Source organism: Xiphophorus hellerii, chromosome 3, assembly GCF_003331165.1.
Source record: "Xiphophorus hellerii strain 12219 chromosome 3, Xiphophorus_hellerii-4.1, whole genome shotgun sequence".
Lineage (NCBI taxonomy): Eukaryota > Metazoa > Chordata > Actinopteri > Cyprinodontiformes > Poeciliidae > Xiphophorus > Xiphophorus hellerii.
In genome coordinates this window covers 6,032,489-6,056,202 of record NC_045674.1, presented here as the reverse complement: position 1 = coordinate 6,056,202, position 23,714 = coordinate 6,032,489, and the positions used below count along the sequence as shown (strand labels likewise).

General features: G+C 36.3%; 1 long non-coding RNA gene across 1 annotated transcript; it reads left to right on the top strand.

Annotated features, from left to right (window-relative positions):
* Positions 1–240: 240 nt before the first annotated feature.
* Positions 241–22,312, top strand: LOC116716507 (uncharacterized). The gene is made up of 3 exons (XR_004338524.1): positions 241–372; positions 9,859–9,863; positions 22,266–22,312. It is a non-coding gene; the product is annotated as an uncharacterized LOC116716507 (long non-coding RNA).
* The last annotated feature ends 1,402 nt before the right edge of the window (positions 22,313–23,714 follow it).

Sequence of the window (23,714 nt, the reverse complement as noted above, 5' to 3'; positions counted from 1 at the left end):
TATGCTTCCATTTGGGTTTTTATTGCTTCTAAAAACAGACCTAGTGCTTCAAAATGTGAATATTTTTTATATGTCTGGAAAATGACTCGCTTCAAAAACCTCGAGAATGTAATGTCACAAATCAGCAGGCACTGCCTGTTACCTAGCAACCCCAGCAAAGCTCAGACCGTTCCAGCATGTTTGGCCAGCTGGTTTTACTGCTATACGAGTTGTACAATGGCTGCTGGAAAAGACAAGTGTTTTGTTGTTGACCTAAAGTCTTAAACCACTTGCTGCATTCTTGTTGGTTGTGCAGGAGGCTCTACTTCTGCTTTTCAAAGATGTAGGGTTGTTTAATTGTGTATCTGTTTGCAGCCTTTTTTATGTGCAAATGTGAACTTTGAGTTAGGGCAGCTTATTTGGATTTGAAGTGACAAGAGGAACTAAAACAGCTCATTCTGAAAAGAGCTCAAAACAGTCAGAGCTGATCAGACTGAAATCTTATCTGACAATGATTTTGTGCAAAGAAAATCTAATAAACATGTTTTGAATAGCCTATAGACCTATCCTAACCTGTTCAGGGAAGCATAATAGTTCACCTTTAAATATCATTTCTCTTTCATTCTGATGCTTAGTTAGAAATCATGTTCACTGTCTCCAGATGCCTAAATACATTGAGTTGATGCCTTGTGAATGGTCAATTTGGTATTCATCTTAACAAGCAAAATAAATGTGTCTCTGGAAAGCTGGCTACTGAGCATGTGCTGTTTCTGAAGTCAACTTTGAAAAGTCTGAAGACTGTTGAAGGTTCCTCTTGTTCGTGTTTGTGTACCAAATACAGAAACTCTCACTTCACAGTACCTCAAAATTCAATTGTTCTGATTGGAATCACATTGGATGGTAATTAAATTTGCAGTGAAACGACACTGCTTCGTTCCAGAAGAGAATGAGAGGTCCTGACTTTACAGCTGGTTTGTTGTTGTCCTCCCCTCTGGGTAATGAAGCGAGCTGCTGCCGGCCTCCTCATTATGAGCAGTGGGACTCCCCCGGTGTTGGCATTACCACTGACTGGGGTATTTAAAGAGCCACGACATGAGTTTGTACTGGGACTTAATTAACTATAAGAAAGACATAGCTGAGTATTGAACCAGGCTTTTTTTATCTGGAATGAGGGGAGGATGGAGGTCGGAGATATTGATGTTCCTCAGTGATTAACAATCTCCACTCCGGCCAGAACTCAGCAGACAGAGATTGCCTTTTACAAAAGGAGCTTCTGAGTTATTAAGCTGGAGGTTTCTGCTTGGTTACATTGATCTGAGAGATTTAAAAGGTTGTTCAGTCATGGATCACTTCCAAAGAGTTCTGTTTCTCTTGTCTTGGAAAGCATGGCTCATCTCTGAATATGCAGTCTGCACTTCGTCTTATCAGAGGAGGCAGATTAGGTTATTATCTGAAAGAAAACACAGCAAGTTAAGGTTTGGGTCGATCCACCAGAAGTCTTATCAGTTGTTCCCTGCTGCCATGTCAGAGGCTTGGAGTAAAGTGAAACAATCAGGTTGAGAGTTTTCTGTGAGAACCAGACTCCAGCGCTGTGGGTGAGGGGATATGAGTGTGGGGGTGGGTTACGTCCTCTTGCCCTCACAGCCATGAATCAAAATAAATTAAAGCCTTGCCACCCAGCAGATATGTTGCATCCAATAGGCTCCTAAAAACTAAGATTGGGTACCAAACTATTTTAAACTTTACCATAAGGCAAGTTTGAGTCCTCTGAAATCATTTAAAATAATTTATTTGTGTCTTTACAAAGGAAAAGCAGGGTAAAAAGAAAAAAATATAGTGAACTTATTGATTTTTTTATACTATTCTTTCTTACTTTTCCTTCAAATAGTTATATAGTTCAGTTGCATAAAATGTTTCCTATGAAAGTTTATTCTTATGGACCAACAGGGTAAAAAATATTTAGTAGCAACAACATAAAGACATATAACAGAAAGAGGATGGTAGAGTAAAGCCAAAACTTTACTCTAGTAAGATTAGCACTACTTCAGCACATTTTTACTAAAGTAAAAAGTAAAACATCCAAGAAATTACTCAATTAAGAGTAAAAAACTATTTGGTAAAAAGGCTACTCAAGTATTGAGTGACATATCAAAACATCAGTCATTTAATATTCAACAACTAAATCGTCAGATGGACCAAAATATAAAGTTATGTAGAAATTTAGATTTTTTTTTTTTCGGTCCTTCATTTTAAAGATCAAAAATGAAAAATATGTTAAAATGAATCCAAATCAATTTCTTTCAATATAAAACTCGTGAATCTTTACCAAAAACTGCAGGTTTTCCAAAATGTCTGGTGAATTTCTGTTTAAAACAAACTTGTTCTTCATTCAGTGAAGTTGCTCACCTTGGGTAAAGTATCCAGAAAGTTTACTCAAGTAAGAGTAGCAATAATTCATAGTAAAATTACTCAGTTAATTAAAAGTAAAAAGCACGGCATATCAAAAATGCTTTTAAAAGTAAAATTCTTTCAAAACGTTACTCAAATAAATGTAACTAGTTACTACATAAACTGTGCTCACAGACTGCCACAATAAAAGTCTTTTACTTATGAGTTTAGAACATGGCAGAAAATCATGTATCCATGTATCTAGAACCAACTGACAAAACCTGTTGGAGCTCCACTTGGGTTGCTAGGTGATGGGCTGGGCTTAACTGGAGTTGCTGGGTAACGATTGCTAGGTAATGGCCTCTCACAGCAAAGCTGGGGTTGCTAGGTGAGGGTTAGGGTTAGTGCGTGCTGATTCTTGACATTATATTCCAAAGTTTTTTGAAACGAGTCATTTTTCAAACACCTAAAAAACCAACAAAAAAATGACTTACAGTCAGAAACTAATTGGGTGGGTTTTTTAAGTGCTTTAGATGTTTTTAGAAGCAGTGGAAACCCAAATGGAAGTACAAAAATATGCAAAATGTGAATTTTGTGTCTAATGTTTTTAGAAAACAGTTGAACCACAAGTTACTCTACAACTGAAGCGAAAGCCTTCATATGTGCTGAAATATCTTCTTTTTTTTTTTTACTAAAACATATGCTTCATTTAGTGTAAAACACCTATTTGTATTTTGCACATTTTGCAAAACTAAGGTTTTATTTATTTCCAATATTTAACGTAAAGAGCATGATAAACTCTGCAGCACAACACTCCTCACCTCCTTCGTGTTCTGCAGTTTTTAGACAGTGGCAGTAAATTCGCTGTTCAAGGTGTGCACAGCCTCTAAGCCAGTGTTAAGCCTCTTATCACCTTCACTCCCACAGCCCTCTTTTGTTTCTGATCTCAGTCACGTCTTTGATCTCAGGTTTTGTGAGGAATTTTTCTCCCTGCCATGAAATGCATGGGGACATATGACAACACAGGAATTAAATATATATATTTTTTATGTAGATTCTCTCACCTTGTTGAGTTTAAACCTAATTAGTTATGCATCACATCATTTTACTTCTTCATGACTTTAATTTAAGGCCAATCTTGGTAAAAATCTGCACCTTTTTTCCTTATTTTCAACATGGTATTTAGCTAACATCTAAATTTTTCTTTAGGCTGTTTGACACCATAAAGCAGTGCAATTATTTCACCTGAAATTAGCCATTAGTTTGAGATGAATAGAATACATCAATATTGGAAACTCCTATCTCAAAAAGAATTTCAGGTCAAGTCAGAAGTTGTTTTTATTATTATTATTATTATTATTATTATTATTATTATTATTATTATTATTCACCAATTAGTGTATATACAAAAAATATTACAGACAAATAAAAAGCAAAAAGGGGTATTGATCTACAAAACAAATAACCGGATAGTAGAACGAATAACAAAAGTAACTGCTGGTCCCCTTGATGAGGAAATTAGCATCTTAAGACGTCAGCCAAGTAAAAGCTTGGGCACAAACGAGTCTTTCAGATCGACAGTCACCCTTAACATACCCCCAAGTTAGTTGGGACAAAAAAAAAAAGTCAATGTTTTGGAGTGGCCTTTAGAAATCCCTGATCTCAGTACAAGAGAAGAATTTATGGGCCGAGCTGAAAAGGTATGTGGGGGTGGGCGTGTGCGTGTGTGTGTGCGTGTGGGAGGGTGTGTGTGGATGTGTGAGCAGGGTGGCCTGCAAACCTGACCCAGTTAAACCAGTTCTGTGAGGAGTAATGGGCCAAAATTCCAGTAATCTGAAGGGAGTAACTTGTGGAAGAAAACTAAAATGTTTGACCGAAGCCATACAGTGTAAAAAACAACTTTACTTAATACTAAGGAAATCGACATAAACCTCTAGATTAGAGGAAAGTAGTGAATGATGAACAACAAATTTATTTGACATATTTCTGGCATTTAGCAATAATTCTACTTGAATAAGTAAATGTAAGCCTACAAATGTCCATAAGATCGACAACTTCACTCTGATTCATGTTCTCATAATCTTATATTCTTATAACTGATAGGTATTGCACATTTCAATGCTTTAAAACTTCTCAGTTGTGATGATGAGTTTTAATTTATTCAACATAGATTCTGCCCTTGAAATTCACAAATTTGTAATTTTAACCATAATCAGCAACAAAATTGGATATTTTTAAGTGTTTTTGGTTTCCAATGTGAGCAGATTTTTCTCATAGATCCATTTTAAATCTAGTATTTTTGATTTTTAGCATGCATTGTTAAATATGGTGTCAGGTGACTTTACAACTATCACAGTGGCCCAATGTTGAAATTAATTGGCACCTGAGGGCCACCACATGTTATGAATGAACCAGCAGCTTTAGATAGACCAAACTAATGGCGGCTTTAAAAAATCTCTAAAGATTTCTGTCCGGATCACATTGAGTTTTGACTATTAGCATCAATTATCAGAAACAGCTGTGGTTATAGAGAGGCTGATGAAGAGTGATGTAATCATATATTCATGGCTGCATCAGAATATATAGATTGATTGGTTGATTGATTGATTTTCCCTCCTACATCTGTTATTTCTTGACCCATAAGTGAACGAAAAGTCTGATTTGGTTCAGCAGATGGGCCTGTTTTTTGCTTTTATCATTTCTACAGTAAGATCTGTGGTTTATTTAATTTGTTTTTTACTTTTTATTTCTGAATATAAAAAGAAATATTATATTCAGAAATATAATATTTATTTTTCTATTTATTAAAAAAATAGAAAAATAAATGAGAAAATATGAATACTGAATAAACAGCAAACATCCTTTGTATGAATTGGTATTTTTCTTTTTTCAATTTTAACGGGCTTATTCTTCACGTAACATCTGAAAAAAAAATCTTATTTAAGACAAATAATGACTGTAATATCAATAATTATAACTTAATTTTTTAAGAAAAAATGGGAATTCATTCTACAAATCAGACATTTATGACTGCAAGCTGATTTTCCAATCTTTTAAATTAGCTGACAACATTAAAAACTCAACATGTAACAACAAACAAATGATTTTTGTTTTACTGCAAAGCAGATGATTGGAATGAAAATGGGTTGATTCCAGATATGCTGCTCTCTCTGAGATTCAGCAGTTAAGTACTATTAATTTTTTGTATTTTTATCAGGTTTGCTTTCCAGTTAGACGCGCTAAAACACAAAAAAGCCTCACATCAGATCCCACACTTGTAATTTTGCTCAGGGATTAAGCAGGACAAACCTGCGGATCAAAACTTTTCACAATGTTGCAAGACGTTGAACACAACAGCGGTTAGGTTTCACTTGATAAAGATCTCCATTCAGTTGCAAAAGCATGCTGCAAAACTTGTCTGAAAAATCACTGTAGGCTCATGTGAGGGGATGTGTCAGCTCTTTTTTTTCTTTAAAGTAATGGAAACAACATTTCCATATGCTGGGTTTTTGTAAACAAAACAGAAAAACAAGAGTTGGTCTTATTGTATCTGAATCATATCAGATCAGACAGAAATATTTTGAATCGGACTGGAGTGAACATGTTCTATTTTTGAAGATTTTGCAGCGAGGTGCAGGGATTCTGGTTGATAAAGTCTGAGTCAAAACAAACAACTCTTCATTCAGGGAACTGGTGTGCTTGCAGACATTTCCTCATAGATGAAATTCCTTTTATTTGTTTCTTGTCACCAACCTTTAAGTTATTTTTTGTTGTTGTTTTTCTTTCCCACAGAAAGTATTCCTGACTTACTGGTCTTATTCCTGGTCAGAGAAATTGCTTGTTTTACTTTTCTACAGAAAGTACTCCTCACCGAGTGTTTCTGCGTCAAGTCATGTTTATTTGTGCAGCACATTTCATCAGCAAGGCAGTTCAAAGTGCTTTACATCATAAAAACATCCCAGACTCACGAATTGTGAAACAAATATAAACATCACATCTTGTCAACAGCTCTCCATCCACACTAAATATGTTGATCAATGTTCCTTTTTAATCAAAAGCAACTGTAAACAGGTGGGTTTTTAAAGGCACTCGGCGTTTCGGCTGTTTTGCAGTTTTTTGGAAGTGTTTTCTAGTTTTGTGGTGCAGAAGGGAATGCTGCTCCTCCTCGTTTGGTTCTGGTTCTGGTACTTCAGAGCAGACCAGAACCAGAAGACCTGAGAGGTCTGAAAGGTTGATACAACAACAGCAGATCTTTAATGTACTGTGGTGCTAAACCATGCAGTGATTTATAAGCAACAGTGTTTTAAAGTCTATTCTCTGAGCTACAGTGTAAGGACTTTAGAACTGGGGTGATGTGCTCTATCTTCCTGGTTTTAGTCAGAACACCAGCAGCAGCGTTCTGGATCAGTGTCTACCTTTGGAGGAGACAGATGATGCCTTGTTCATCATGGAGGCCAGGCTGGAGGACTGATTTATTTAGACACTGTTGCAGTACTCAATACAACTAAAGATAAATGCATGGATGAGTTTCTTTAGATCTTGCTGAGACATTAGTCCTCTAATCCTGGAAATGATTTTCAGGTGATAGAAGGCCGACTTTGTAACTGTCTTTATATGTGTCTGAAGGTTCAGATCAGACTCTATGGACTATGCTGTTTGCAGATGACATTGTGATCTGCAGTGAGTTACAAGAAAAGCTAGAGGTGGACATTTATACCAGAAAAGAGAGGAATGAAGATGAGTTGTAGCAAGACAGAATATTGTAAGTGTGTAAATAAGAGGAGAATAAGCGTAAAAGTAAAGAAGGAAGAGGACTTTAAGAATTTAGGAATAAAAGTCCAGAGAAATGGAGAGTGTGGAAAACAGGTGAAGCGTGTTCAGGCAGGTTGGAATGAGAAAGGGATGAGTACAGGATCAGGAAGGAGTGCATCAGAGGGACAGCTCATGTTAGATGTTTTAGAGATAAAGTCAGAGGGACATGATTGAGATGGTTTGGACATGTTCAGAGAAGAGAAAATTATTACATTGGTAGGAGGATTCAGAGGTTGGAGCCACAGGCCAGAAGGCCGAGAGGGGAAGAGAGATTTATGGATGTGGTAAAAGAGGAGTTGAAGTTAGTTGGTGTGAAGGAAGAGGATGCAGAGATGATTCACTGTGTTGGCGCCTGACGGAAAAAGATGAAAGAGGAGATTTATAGAGTCCAGAGTTGGGTAGTAACTACTTACATTTACTTGCGTAACTTTAAAAAAAAAAAAAAAAAATCTTTTAAGAATATTTTTACTGCGTTTTTGTACTTGCATTGGATTTTTACTCCTCCTGAAAACATCCACAGAGCTTAAAAAACACCTAGCCAGTTTCCGACAGAAAGCAAATTTTTTTTGTGGTGTCTGAAAATTGACTCGTTTCAAAAACCTCCAGAATATTACGTCAAATATCAGCAGGTACCGCCCTCACCTAACAATCCCAGTAAAGTCCAGCTGTTACCTAGCAACCCAAGCTAAGCCCAGCCCATCACTTAACAACCCAAGTCAGTTGGTTCTAAAATCTAAACTCTAGCAATAGCAGATTTTTTAAAAGATATTTATTGTGGCAGTCTGTTAGCAGAGTTGGGTAGTGACTAGTTACATTTACTTCAGTACCGCTTTGAAAAACTTGTGTTTTTAAAAGCATTTTTAACATGTTGTACTTTTTTTGCTGTTGAGTAATTTTATTATGAAGTATCGCTACTCTTATTTAAGTAAATTTTCTGGATTTTCTACTCACTGAATGAGAAACAAACATGTTTTCACCAAAAATTCACCAGACGCAAACACACAGATGCAGTTTCTGTTCAAGTTTCATAAGTTTTATATTGAAAGAATCTGATTTTGTAATTATGTTATTCATAAATTCTTTTAGTTTTGGCCTTCAAAATACCAACGTCCTCACATAACTTTATATTTTCCACCTAATGAAGTAATTTTTAAATTGTAAATGACAGCTACTTCGATCAATTACTCAGAACTTAAATACTTTTTACTAAAAAGTTTTTTTACTCTTACTTGAGTTCCTTTTTACTTTTACTTGAGTAAAACAAAAAATTGAAGTAGTGCTACTTCAACAATTGAGTACAAGCTTTGGTAGCTTTGTTACTTCCACTTCTGATAGAACCTACTTCTGTGTTTATGTGGATTTTATTTTTCATTTGTCGTCCATTGAAATGACAATTGTAGATAATTGGTGTTATTAATTAAATGAAAAACATAAAAATAAAACTCATAACTACAGTTAATGATTGCTTTGCTCCAGCAAATCCAAAGGTTTTCCACAAAGTTGGCAAAAGCAAATATTACAGTCAACACCCTGGCACTTTAAAGCTAAAATTCAGCCAAAAAAAGGCTGTAGAACGCCTTCCTGTTATTCTACGAAAGCAAACTGATCTCATTTTGAGCTGAAATTTCAGACTACAGTCTCAATCCAGATCTGAGCTTAGACACTGGCGCCTCATTAGCTATCTGTCTTTGTGGCAAATCAAAAAAAAAAAGAAAAAATCCTTCAAACAAAGTATCTTTGTCTCTGAGCTGCGTTTGATATGCTGCGGAGAGGCCCCAGAGCTCAAAGGACTGAAAGCAGAGACTTCAAAAGTACCCAGTGTCTACCTTTGGAGGAGACAGATGATGCCTTGTTCATCATGGAGGCCAGTCACCGATGCCCCTTAAATCACCACGATAACTATACGGGCCACCTTCAGTCACTAGATGCATTATGCTGAAAGTAAAATATCGATGGGATCATTGGAAAAACTCCAACTCAATTTTTATCTGCTCATCAAATATGTAGAAACATATTTCCAGGAATTTCAGGGTGAAATTGTTTCTTCTTCCCACTGATGCATTCGTCTCAAATGTTGACAACAGAGTTAAATCAGAAAGAAACAAGAGCAAGGTTGAGACAGATTACATTTGTTTTGCAGGGCTTCATAGTTTCTTTGTTGTTGCCAAGATTCCCTTGTTAGTAACACAAAGTGATGACAGTGATTTTCAGAATGTGTCGCTCTTGGTATTTGCTGAGTTTTATCCATTTCTTGGAATTAACTCTGACATAGATAATAGGGAGACAAACATGTAGTGTTTGTTCTAAATAGCCTGCATCATCATCAAGTGCTTTGAAAGGATAAATATCGACTCTGTGGATATTTTTAGGTTTTATCTTATCGTTAAAGCTATTCTGTGCAACCAGGGATTGGACAACCAAAGTGTTTATCTCCAAATCTTGGTAATTCCTCAATACACCAGATTAATATCTGACTGAAGACTTGTAGTCCCACTCAGAGCTCTACCAGTCCCAGCTCTACCACTTGGAAATTTATTTCCAGTTCATGCATTTCAATGGGAAGCTGTTTATAATTTAATAACCGCTGCTAAGGGTCTAAAATTAACCTGATAGTTTTTGCTCCAACAGACCCAATGGTTAAAGCTGGCGGGCAGTTGAAGCCTTACAGTGGTTTTCCAGGTAAAGTATCTCTAGAAATCATTAAAAAACATATTTTTATGGCTATTTAAGTACATCCTCTGCTCATTTTTGTTTACCCTATAAAAATAAATTTAAGCTTAGTTTTTTTTTTTTTAGCCCAAATCCAAATTTAACGTAATACTTTTCAAAATGTGACATGGTTTATTAATCAAACTTCAAAATCATTTCTCATAAAATGTTAAAATTAAATTGGGTGGAATAATTTTTAAAGGCCAAAAGTGCTCTAGTTCAGATAATAAACAACGACGTAAAACCAACAAATTTGAAAAATTGAGAATGTTCTGCAGCATATAAAATCTGGGTTAATTCTAATGTTTTTATTGATTTGTTTTAGGTTTCAATTCTTCAAATAATTTAAATATTTCTGTCTTTATTGAATTGAAATATAAAGTAAATATATCCTGGCCCTTTAAATTCTATAAATACAATTAGTAGGTGGGACTAGAATTTCTCCTCTTCAACTGATTGGCTTAAATTTAAGTTGCGCTCACCAATTAGATGTTAGGATTGCTTTGACGCGTCACAATGACAGTTACATTTAGTTAAATAAACACTGAAATAACTAATTTATTTGAATTTACAGCTTTTCAATGTTTGGTTAGTGAATTACGTGTTGTTGTTTTTTCAGGGGTTTTTTTTGTTTTGTTTTTGTTTTTATTTATTATTTATACCAACTAATTAATATATGAGACTTAGACACTTTTTGAATTGTTTTTATAGTGTTTCTTCCTGGGACTTTCTGGTAAAATAAAATAAAAAAAAATTATCATTGGTTTTAAACTAGTTATGCAGCTTTCAAACTTAAAATGAATCCTCCTATTGTAGAGACAGAAAATCTTTGCTGAGTGAAGTTTGTTTTGGACTTTGGTGAGTAATCTCCTATAAGATTGCGACAGAACTGCAACAAAACAGAACAGCACCCCTGTGTTCTGGTGCAAACTGTTCCACAAGTTCAGCAGCTTTTCACACAATGGGCTCTCCCCCACTGGGAGCCGCCATGACGCGTTTGGAAAACTCAAGACCCGTCCAACCGGAGCAGGTGCATCCTGACTCTGCAGGAAGTCTTTAGCAGCAGATTCTGACCGACCAACACGTGGACACAAGCAGCGCTCAGGAAAAGCCTTATCAGCTTTTTCCTCTTTCTCTCACCCAACCCCAATTTAATCTCACCGTAACACACACCACCTTATGGCTTTTGACGGAATATGGCGTTTTGAAGGCGTTCTCTTTATTTCCTGTTCAGTCAGCTGCTTTAAACCCTAATCTGGGAATGCTGACAAGATTTCCCCTTTTTATTGAGCTCCTTTTGTCTTGCATCATGTTGGTGTTTTTACATGTGCCATGGCTGATAAGAGGGTTTTAAATTTAGTCTTTTGATGATATCCACGTTTGAAGGGTGACAACGTATTTACTTAAAGAAACAAATGATCAAATGAACTTTGAAACCTCAGGATGACGAGCGACATAATTAACAGAATATATGAGAGGAGGATTGTAAAAGGAAATGATAGAAGTAAACTCTGGCAGAATGAACATTTATTACTTCCTTGCAGCTGTGGTGAAATAAGGTCACTGGCATGACAATGGCACGGCTTGTCCTAAATTGGTTTTGCATGATTTATGTTCAAAAGAAGGAGTGACTCAGTTGCTGCTGTTCAAACACTTTGATAATCTCAGTGACGAACTGGTTTCTGAACGGCTTGCATCTGTGTGTGGACAAGAACTTTATGTTGTGAGTTTCCCACACTGAATGTGCCCATTAAAGTGTTTAGCAAACTGATTTGTGTTTTTAGTTAAACGAAGATAAATGGATAAATTCGTTATCTCTTGGCTAACATTAGGTTTTCAACCTCGATTAGAGGTAATGATGAGAAACAACAAAGAGTACATATTGCTCTTAAAAAGTAGGTACTTTTCCCCTATTTTTTCCTCATTAAAATCCTTTTTTTGTGTTTTATTGGGATTGCACTACGCAAAGTTGTGCATAGCCGAAGTGGAAGCAAACTATTGAGTGTTTTTAAAATTTTCACCAAAAAAAATCTGAAAAGTGTGTCATGCATTCTCTGGTTTAAATCAACACATTGTATCTCTGGATGTAAGTTTAGGTTCACCGTCCTGCTGGAATATAAACTCCTCAGTACTTAATCAGCCTCATAAGGTTGATTTTTACATAACACTACACCTTTAAACTAAAAGTCTAAAATACTTTGACAGGTGAAACCTAAGCTAGGACTGGACTATAAATCAATAACAATATATAGACACATTCATTATCAATAAATTATATATCTGATAGAATATTCAATATTCAATAATAGAATATTCACTGAACTCAGAATGTAGGCAGTGGAAAGGATTTAGTCGCTCAACCTCTAATGGCCAGCTAAGCAAGGTCGGTGGAATCTACTAACTCTCTCACTCTTTGGTTCCCTAGCAACTCACTCACTCTGTGGTTACCTAGCAACGACCTGTTGAGTAACTGGAGCACCAGCAGTTTAAGGTTTCTCCACTGTGCCTCATAACTGCTTAAAAATGAAGATAAATGACATGGAGTGAAAACTGTGGATAAAACATTAAAAGTCATGCCACCAGTTTAGACGTATTTCAAATTTTTAAAACATTTAACTAATCAACAATTATCAATATCACTTCATATGAAACGCGTATGTTGTGATATGTTTCTCAGCCCTAACATAAACTGGCTTTTTCTTCTCTGAAGATTCTTTTAGCAAGTTAATAATTGAAAGTGAGAGTGGGTGAAAGTAGGAGGTCACCATTTTATTCACTGCACTGAATGATTAGAGTCCATGGTCTAGTTTCTTATAATCTATTATAGGAAACTAGACCTATAATAGAATGACTAGAGTCCATGGTCTAGTTTCTTATAATCTATTATAGGAAACTAGACCTATAATAGAATGATTAGAGAGTCCATGGTCTAGTTTCTTATAATCTATTCAGAGAGATTCATGGGAGATTAATTATACCTCAGCAGAGAGCTAAAACAGGCTCAGATGAGCAAAATTTCTAATATAATATCTCTTTTTATAATCCAGTGTTTGTATCTTTAAGGAAATCTGTGTTGGTTATTTCATTTTTAACTTAACAATACGGGTGTAATCAGCAGCATCAGTTGTTGCACATGCCTTCATGGATGCTGCTGTTCTATTTATGGAATGAGACCAGGCAGAATATGTGGGTTGGTTTGGCTGTTTCCCCGCAGCTGTCCCATTTCTCAACAGGGTAAGGCTGAAGGGCTGCTCCATGTACCCCCAAACTCACTCTTTTATCCCCTTTATTTGTCTTTTCTCCCAAATGATCACCGAGACAAGAGAACACAGATAAGACAAGGCAACTAGGTCAACCTCTAGTTATTAAACTTGTTGAAACAAACAGGAAAAGACAGGGCTCTACTTTAGCTTGGGTCCAAACAAAGGCCTTCACATCCATGGAGGAATGAAGCCCTACTTTATTTCCTAATGAAGCGATAATGGAAAGCCACACACTCTCCCGGTTAGTTTGCCTATTGACCAGGAAACTCGTTGGTTTCCGCCATTACATCATGGGAGTCCAACTGTAATGAGGATGGAAAGCCAGTCTATAGTTAGATTAGCGTTTCTGTTTTGGATTTCTGTGATTTCATCAAGCCTGTTACAAAATTGAGTTCCCAAGAATTTGCATTTTATCATGGGTTTTCCATTCAACACCCGGGAATAAATTATTAGAACTGGTTAAAACCTGCATCATTGGAGCAATCAGCGGCTGGATCTGGGGTTTCGTTTTCTACTTGTGTGTTTCTTAGAGATTTACACTTTGTTTGTGTTTGTTGACATTAGTTCCTGTTTTATGTTTGAATTCTGTTTTCCCTTTACTAACTGTTATGTTCCAGATATATTCTGTGCTCTTGTATCACTCTCCCACCGGTAAGTTATTGATCTGGTTTATTTCCTGTGTTGAGTTGATTAGTCCTCCCTTTCAGTAGCTGCATTTCCATTACAAATGTGTGAAGATCTTTGTCGCTATTCTGCTAATGTTGAAAAGACACAAATGCGGTATTTCCATTAAATAACAAATTAAATTAAAATCACATATGAATAAGCATCTTTGCGCAACAAGTCATTAAAAATCAAGGCAGATGTGACAGGCCCATGAGATATATTTATAATTTAGCGATGGTGCGTTTTCATTGCAGTTTTGTGAAATATTTAAATTTTGATAAGACTAAAAAACCATTGGGGGTGCTGAAGTAGTGCAGGGATTAAGCACAACCCACATATGGAGGCCTTAGTCCTCGACGCAGCTGTTGCAGGTTCGATTCCCGGCCTGCCGACAGCCGCATGTCTTCCCCCTTCTCCCATTACCCACTTTCCTGTCAATTCACTATCAAATAAAGGCCACTAGAGCCAATAAAACCTAAAAAAAAACACACCTCGTCTTAGAACAAGAGGTTTTTCAAAATAAGCAAAGTTATTTTCAATTTAAGCAATTATATGTTTAATGGAAATAGTTTACCTTCAGTTCTTTCCACATTTACACTTTTATCACAGCTGCAGCTTCTGGTTCAACAGACTCCCCATTTTTCCATCCAGTAATCACCCCCAGCATCTTTCTCAGCTCAAGTTTCTCAGCTTAATGACACATTTGTCAGATCCTTGCATCATAGTATTTTTTTCATTCTCCTGTAATTTTAATTTACTGCTTCTCTGGTGTATGGCTTTTACTATTATTGTTATTATTTCCCCACAGTTAAGTTAGTTATCTTTGACAGAAGAAGGGAAAAACTTGCTTTTTCTCACACTTTTCTGCCTAATTGTTGCCCATGTCTCAAACATTAATGGAAAGAAATAACTGGTTGGTAAATATAACATCTGAGAATAATTTGTGGATTTTACTTAACTACAGAAAGTTAATGATCCAAGGACATACATTTCACTGAATGAGAAAAAAGAAAAAGGTCTGCCTCAGATTTATGATCACAGGAAGGATCTGTGCTAAATTAAAGCTTCCATTTTGGTCTGGTGGATCTACAACCGCAGCACATAAAAGTCACATTGTGCTTCTTGCTGCTGATGCGCCTCGTACGCCTACTCTGCAAACAAACATCCATTATGAGGTTGATAGCCAGCAATGATGTCACTGAGCAAACGCGGAGGCCAGCACTCTTTATGATGAAGCTCCTTTTGCTCCGCTGCAGCTCGCTGACGTTCTCCTGTGCAGGTGCAGTGAATTCACTCTGCAGGGACAATCTTGTAACTCAAAACCTCAATATATGGCAAACAAGAGCAACCATTCAGGCTGTTTCATCTAGACGCCTTATCTAGAAGAAAAGATTGGTTATGGCTATCCATTGTTTAAACTGCATCAGGATTTGAGCCCCATAAAGACCACATAAATGGATGAAGGTGTAAAATTTCTTTTGTTTTCAGTTGTTTGGAAGCCATGCGTTTAAACTGCTGCAGCCTTTATCTCTGAGATCCCTTACAAGTAGGCTTTTTCCTTTCAGCACAAAAGCTAAACTGGCTTCATGGGAAGCAATCTCTTGTAAGAGACACGACTCCGCACTGCAAAAACACAAAAGCTTACCAAGTATTTTTGGTTTAGTGTCTAGTGCAAATATCTCAATACAGTTGAAATAAGATAAAACTAACTTTCAAAGAGGTATGGGAGCTTGATTTAAGTTCTTGAATGTTGTAGAAAAACAACAAGCTGGCAGATTTTTTTTTTCCACCTATAACTTCTGGAAAAACAATTCTGCCAGTGAAGCTGATACTTTTTCTCAATATTCCAAAATTATTGACTCAAATTAAGCTCCTATATCTCCTCTTACAAGATATAGGAGCTTACCTTAAGGTATGGTAATTACCTTACCTTACTTGTTAGGTAATTTTGTCTTATTTCAAATGTGCTAAGATATTTAAATTAGAAACTAGATCAATTAATATGATGCACAAATTTTATAAAAAAGTAGCAAAGTGTCCTTTTTGTCTTCTCAGCACATCCAGATTCAATTTATTTGTGATCTGTTATGTACAGAGGACATAAAAGTGTACATAACACTTGTAGAAGATATACGGATAAATCTGTGGTGTTTTTAAAGAAGTGGGCCCAGAATATAGCAGCCAAGAAGCAAGAAACTTGAGGACAAAGGATGAACTTCCCTGAAGCTGAGAAACTGAAACAATGGACAGGGGAGGTCGAGTGTGAAAATGGGGAACTGATAAAGAAAAACAAATCTCATCATAGAACTGAAATAACAGCAACATGACAGTAAACTGTGAGAGCTAAAGAACAAATCTACCAGGACAGTGATCAACACGAGGCACTAAACAGGCAATCAGGGAACCAAAAGCAGGTGAGGAAGTAAAATGTGGCTCTTATTCAAGAAGAAAAAAGAGGAAACCCTACAGAAAATAGGAAATGAGGCAGATGATAGTGGAAAACTGGATGCAAAACTGAAATACAATGAGCAGGTTACAGAAAGGTCTCACTCTCAGAATAGCAGGATTAGATACCACAAACCCAACAGCACAGCAATAAATGAATAAAATGCTAACCGAAGGCTGGTGGCCTCTATTAACAGCTTTACACAAAAAAACACCAAAGTACCGAAGCTGCAACATGTCAGGTCCTCTGTAGGAAGAAATATCTCATACTGCATTTCCATTACATTTCATCACATTACACGTGTATGCAAAACTTTGTCGATATTCCATTAATGCCATCCAAGAAATTACTGAAGTAAGAGTAAAGAAGTATTTGCTAAAATATCTACTCAAGTAATGAGTAACTGATCAAATTATCAATCATTTCATACTTAAAATTTAAATCAGATGGACCAAAACATAAAGTTACGTAGAAGTTTTGGTATTCTACGGACCAAAATGACAATTATTTATATAAGTAAGAAAAAATAACAAAATCATGCAAAAGAAAATCTTTCCAAATCAGTTTCTTTCAATAAAAAAACTTATGAAACCTTAACAAAAACTGCAGTTCTGTGTCTGCATCACACTGAGGCCAGCTCACTGCACTTTCCGTGACAAAGAGAGGTGAAGCGGTGGGCCAGGTAACACACTGTGGCTGGTACAGTCAGAACGGATCCAGTTAATGGGGAGGAATGCACTGGGAGAAATGTTGGGAAGCTTCAAATGCCATTAAAACTGACTCATTTTCAGAATAAAACCTGATTTATGCTTTCATCCTTTACCCATTACGCCCTCAGCTCTGGTGGGAAAGAACCTCAGGAATCTTTTGCCTTCTCTTTGAAACCAGAAACATTTAAGCTGTTCACAGCTTAAATTGTTTTCACTCTAATGTTAATAGGATTTTACCAGTACAGCTTCTTAATATAGATATGCAAACTTTGCTGCATAAATCATTTATTTGAAATAATTTATTTTACTTCCTAACAGATTTCTGTGAAACAATGAGACATTAAAGACCTGTAAATCAATATCAATCTGGTTTAAGACATAAATATGACATGAACTTTAAGACTTTGGTTTTGTGTTTTGCTTTAAGGTTTTATACATTCCTTTCATGTAAAATTTCTTGAGGTTTTTTTCTAGGCTGTGATACATTTTATTATTCAGCTTTTAGTGACAGTTTCTGATTATGGTTATGAAAACCTAACTGAAATTTTTCTGTTATTTCTTTGCAGCCTCTCTGTTGTCTGAATTTTTGCTTTAAATTGGTTTGTTTACATTTTCTTTGTTCGCTGTGTATTCTCTTCAGTTTTGTAGTTACTTTCCTTCTCTCACAGCTTCACTCTTTCCACTCCTTGTTCAGTAATCACCTCCCGTGATTGAATGTACCTCAGTACATTTGCTCTTTGTCAGATCACATTAGCTGCGTTTCCGTTACAAGACTTTGTCAGGTAATTTGTTCAGCTAATGTCAAAAAAAATGTCTTGCAATTGTTGCATTTCCATTAAATAAGGCACACAAATAACAACACGCGAATAAATTTAACACAATAAGCCATTAAAAACATGCCGCGTTATCGTTCTCTTCCCACTTCCTGTCGTCTTCTTCGTCTTTTCCGCCTGTAGTAACATCCGGTTGTTGATCATGTGACTTCTGTCATGTGAACAAGTTGCAGTTTTGCAAAAATACATTTATTGCGATAAAACCGAAAAACAACCTCATCCTAGCGCAAAATCTTCTTATCAAAAAACTTTTTTTTTGTTAATTAAGCTAACTCCAATTTACGCAGAGCTAAGGTCAGAGTAAACGCAGGTACTGTTACATTGCTGGACTTCAGTTTTTTATAAGAGTTTATTTTCACCTGTCTACCTGCTTTCTTATATTTCTTCATTATTCTATGGCAATGTTAGTAAATGTATTGAAAATAATTTTGAAACAAATACAGGCAGTTTGGTACCAGATTACAGAAAGTTTAATGTTTTTACTTTTTCATCCAAAATGTTTGAATCAAGATGCTGCATCTGTTTCTTGAATGCTTGAATTTTACTGTGATGTTTTCACAGCTTGAAGCTAAAACTAAATATGTTGCTTTTCTACTGTGCTGGTGTGTATATGTTATAAGCAGCAGACACACATTTTGTCTACAAATTGTATCAGTGCTTTAGTTTCTCTAGAAAGCAAACTGACACACATATACATACTCATATATTTAAAAAAAAAAACAACTTTATCATCTTGTCTTGCTAATAGTAATTATCAATTAACTTGCAGCTGAAATATAATCATTTGCAGTCCAATAGAAGGCAGCAACAGTAAACTATAAAGTGATGAAAAAAGTTTTTTTTTTTAAATGTAAAACTTTTTAGGAGCAGCAAAGGGACTTTTTCCTCTTTCAAATCACAAAGTGCTTCTCCTTTAAACAACTAGATATGTAATTATTTTTTCACAACTGAGGAAAGATAATTGTCGTTTTCCAGCCATGAAGAAACCACCAGTATTTAGCCGGTGGTTATTTCCCCACCCAGCCTCCAGCATTAAACCCAGATTTACTATCTCTGTGTGTGGGAGAGAATGTGCGTGTGTCTGCATGTTGGGAAAGGCTTTTGCTCCCAGATCCCAACAACAATCAAGATTCCCGTCAAACCGACTCTGTTTCTGGTTTTAATTTAATCTGGTTTATTATAATAAATAGTAACTGTATTTAAAGGGGCGGCATTATGTAAAATAGACTTTTTTAGAGCTTTACATCATGTTACAGTCTTATTCCCTCATCAAAAATATAGCTGGAGTGTTTTCTTGATTCTTTCATGAATGTTTGAGAAATCCTTGAATCTCCATGGCAACCATTAAGCTGTGCAAAAGGCCTGGGTGGACCTAGCCCCGCCTTCAGCAACAAAGCTCCTCCTCCAAGCTACAGTTTCCAAGCTACTGAGCTTTCCTATTACAGAGCAGCCATTCTCCTCAGTACCTTCAGACTAGCCAGCAGCGATTAGCAAACACCTGCTGAAACTGGGCATCTGCTGAGCTCGTTAGACGAGCTGCTACTTAGTAAAACGCTGGTAAAACATTTTGTTAAAGAGTTAATAGAGGAGCCTGCTCATTCTGAAGGCAGAGTTTCAGAAAGAGCAGGAGTTTTTAAAGGGACAGAGACCCAATTTCATGGCGTTAAATTATGAAGTAATATTTCTTTTAAGTTGTATTTGATGTACACAGCAGCTTTAAAGCAACTGAAGGTGATAGTTGCTTGAATGTGCTATAAAATATCACTATGTGCTGATAAAAAAATAACAAAATGTGTAGAAATGATTAAATTACTATACAAGCAAACCTGCTCATCTATTTTTCATATTTTTTACAGTGATTCCCTTTAGTGTTGCAAAATCCTTTGCAGTTTTCACATCAGCAGGGGCCAAACCCTCACCATTTAGTTTATGCATAATTTATCTGGATGTAAAAGGCCCCAATTATACTGTGTGTGTGTGTTTCACCACACTCAGGCTGCACATTTAACTGTGTTTTATGTTTTTTCACCAAACAGTCCTTTGAAACGAATACACTGGGGGATCAGAGACGGCAAAGTCAACAGTGCCACAACTGTGTAGGAATTTTTAATCCGCCAATTACGGCCCATGCATACATGCAACTCCCTGACTGTTTAATGCAATGAATGTCTGCAGGGAGCGCTCCTAATGTGAGCACAGAGAGCGGTGTGAGGAACAGAGCTTCATGTGTCTCTGCGTGTGTGTGGGCCTGCGCGTGTGTGTGTGTGTGCTGGTAGCTTTGCCTTCCAGTCCGTGGGGGGTTATCTGTATCGAGCACCGGGGTGGATGTTGGTAGTCAAGACGATGTTTCTGGTGAGTGAAAGCAGCTCTCCGTGTCTCAGTGCCTTTTGTTTTCTCAGAAAACATTTTAATTTGTAAAAAAAAAAAACACCTTGTGGGATTGCATGCAAACAGCAGGCACCTGTGGGTGTCTCTCAGTAATGAATGTTTCTGTCAGGAGCTTCGGGGTTTTATTCTTTGTACACTAAATATAAAAACTGAGAGAATATTATCCTGTATAATTAGACATGATTATATGTGACATTGTTATTCCCTTCAGCGGTTTCAGTGGAAATCTCTGGAAATTGAACCTCACTCACGTAGAAACCCTCATTTACTAAGATTTAAAAAAAAAAAAACTGTTTTAAAGTCGTTACTCTGGCTTCCTAGAGGAAAGACTTTGAAACACTTCTTAATTTATAAATCACTGACCAACTTACACTGCAAAAATATAATTAACAAGTAGTTTTTATTTAATTAGTGAGCAAGGTATAGGAGCTTTTTTAAAGTAAATAACTCCTTAATATTGATGAAAAAGCTCTAGATACACTGGCAGATTATTTCACTTATAACAAGACATTTTTCCCATTTATAAGTGAAATAATCTGCCAGTGGAACTAACAGTTTTTCATCAATATTAAGGAATAATTTACCCTAAACAAGCTCCTATTTCTTGCTGAAACGTTACTTTTAAGGTAGTTTTGTCTTATTTCAAGTGTACTAAAGTATTTCCACTAGAAACTAGACCAAAAGCACTTGGTAAGGTTTTGTGGTTTTGCAGTGTAGCAGCGAAAATACACTGAAAATCTGTTTTTCTTGTTCCAGACCTCTCAGGGCTTCTGGTTCTGATCTATCTGTGTCCACAGAACCAGAACCAAACATAGTAAAGGAGAATTCAGTTTTTATTCTCCAGAAATCTGGAACAAACTTCCAGAAAGAGTTCTTCTAAATCCAGACTAAAAATCTCACCTGTTTAAACTTGCTTTAGAAACATAACATCTGGAATATTGACCAACACATTTGTTTTGGATCGATAATTTTGATCATGGCACTTGACAAAATGGATTGTCTGTTACTCGTTTCACAATTGGTGACCATTGAAAAATATTTGTTGCTCATGTTTATAGAAAAAAAAACTTGATTGATTTATTTCCATGTATTTTCAGTAATAAATGAATAAAACATCTGTAGCTTTCTACTCTCCAACTGTTGAGTGAGTTTTGCGTCCTCATCTTCCTTCTCCTGATCCTCTTTGAGGATTCCCACCAGACTTGGGACCAGCTGGAAGATGTAATCTCTGCAGGCCCCACCCATCTGGATTTGCTTGACAAACTCTTTAAGAGAGAAGCAAAGGCTTACAAGGTGCCTGAAGCACAACAAGTGGCTCCTCTTGTTGAGCGCTCTGGGCCTGCAGACGTGTTGCTGTTCTGACTCTGATTACGCAGAGTTCACGGCCCGAAAGGTGACAGCAGTGGATCAGGTGGTATAGATAAATCCTGAGATTTGCCTAATGGCTCAACTCCAGCAGCACCGCAGAAAAAGTGGATAAATCACGAGGCCTCACACATCCTTTACATGATTTCATAATCACTTTTCCTGTCACTTATGAGGAAAATCATGTCAGCTTCTTATTCTTTGGCTGCCTTTTCTCCTCATTAATCCATTGTTTTTAAAGGGGACATTTTAGGCAGAATTCACATTTTTTGTTTTTTTAGCTTCCATTTGGGCCTCAACTGCTTCTAAAAACACCACAAGCTCTTAAAAACATACCCAGTCGGGTTTTGACAACAAGTTAATGATTTTTGGTGTCTGGAGAATCACTTGTTTCAAAATCCTCCAGAATGTAACGTCACAAATCAGCAGGCACTACCCATTGGATAGCAACCCTAGCAAAGCTCAGACCGTTGCCTAGCAACCTAAGCTGAGTTCCAGGATGTTTGGTCAGCTGGTTTTACCTCTGTATGTGTACAATGGCTGCTGTTAAAGACAAGTGTTTTGTTGTTGACTCCAGAAACCACGTGTAGCATTCTTGTTTGTTGTGAAGGAGGCTCTACTTCTGCTTTTCAAACATGTACAGTTGTATAATTGCGGATCTGTTTGCAGCTGTTTTTATGTGTGAGTGTATATTTTGAGGTGGGAGCGTGGCCAGCAGCAACTTATTTAGATTTAAAGTAACAAGAGAACCTAAAACAGGTAGAACTGACAAGACTAAAATGTAATTATCTAAGAATGATTATGAGCAAAAAAAATGTCTTGAACATGTTTTGTATAGCCCATAAATATATTTACTAACTGACATGTTCAAGGAAGCATGATTAACTATGTAAATATGTTATTAGGCAATAAAAGCTATGAATACTGAATAGAGCTTAAAATCTCATTATCTAAGAATGAGTTATGTAATTAATGTAATGAAAAACATGTTTTATATAGTCCCTGACCTGTTCAAAGTAGTATAATGAGTCACATTTAAGTCCCCTAACTTCTCTGTTCTTCAAAGTTTAAACCAGTATTATATAAACAAGTAACAAACTTCTTTAGCCTCTCCGTTTCCCCCAGTCTGTCACAAATATGATTTCTTTCCATTTTTAATATGTAAAATGCCAAAATAAGACAGTTTGATAGGTAATAAATTGTATTTCAGCACCAAAAAGATGTTTTTCAAAGAGGTTTTAGCTGAACATGGGGCACGTAGCCGATGATTCATTATAAGATGATGGATCTCTGGTCTTTTAACAAGTCTGTGCTTAATTATTATTATTTTTTAGTTTTTTTATCATATGTCTTAAAGGGGTGTCCAATTAGTTTTATCTGCTGCAGATAGTTGTATTTATAGCCCTGACCATTATCCTTTTACTACAGGTGACCAGATTTCTCAAGTTTTAAGCTCACACTGGACAGGACGGTGTGAATGAAAATAAGCATATATATATATATATATATAAATACTTTTACACCAATAGGCTGCTAGAAGGGAAAATATAAATATGTAGGTTGAAAACTTTTGTACACTGATATAAGTCAAAGGAATGAAAAGTGATTTACAAAAGGAAGGAAATGTATTTTGTTTAAGTTATAGAGACGTGATTAATTTACGTTTTCACGTCAACTTAAGTCTGTTGGATCAAGTTGTCCTCTAGCGCCCTCTGGTGTGAGCATGTGACAACTTTTCTGTACATATTTTCCCATTTTCTCTAAAAAGTACCTTTTCCAGCCTGTTTCTGTCACAGGGACTAAATAATCCCATATCATAAAAAATAAATATTTAGTAAATCCCTGAAAAACACCAATGATAACACAGTTTGACTAATTCAAGACTTTAGCACCAACAAGGTGAACGATGATGATGTCACTTCCTTTTAGATACGGTTCATCTGCTGGACTGATTCTTCTTCGCTTGTCCTTCAATTCTCTGATTTCCACATGTTTTAATCTTACATTGTACAACAAGGTGTTAACACCAGGTATGAGAAGGAAACGGAAAGTGAAAGAAAAATCAGAGTTCATATAGATACTACTGAAAGACCCGGAAGCCCGAAAACTTCTGGTCGATTAAATAAATCTGTCTCTCGGAAGAAAAATGCCAAAT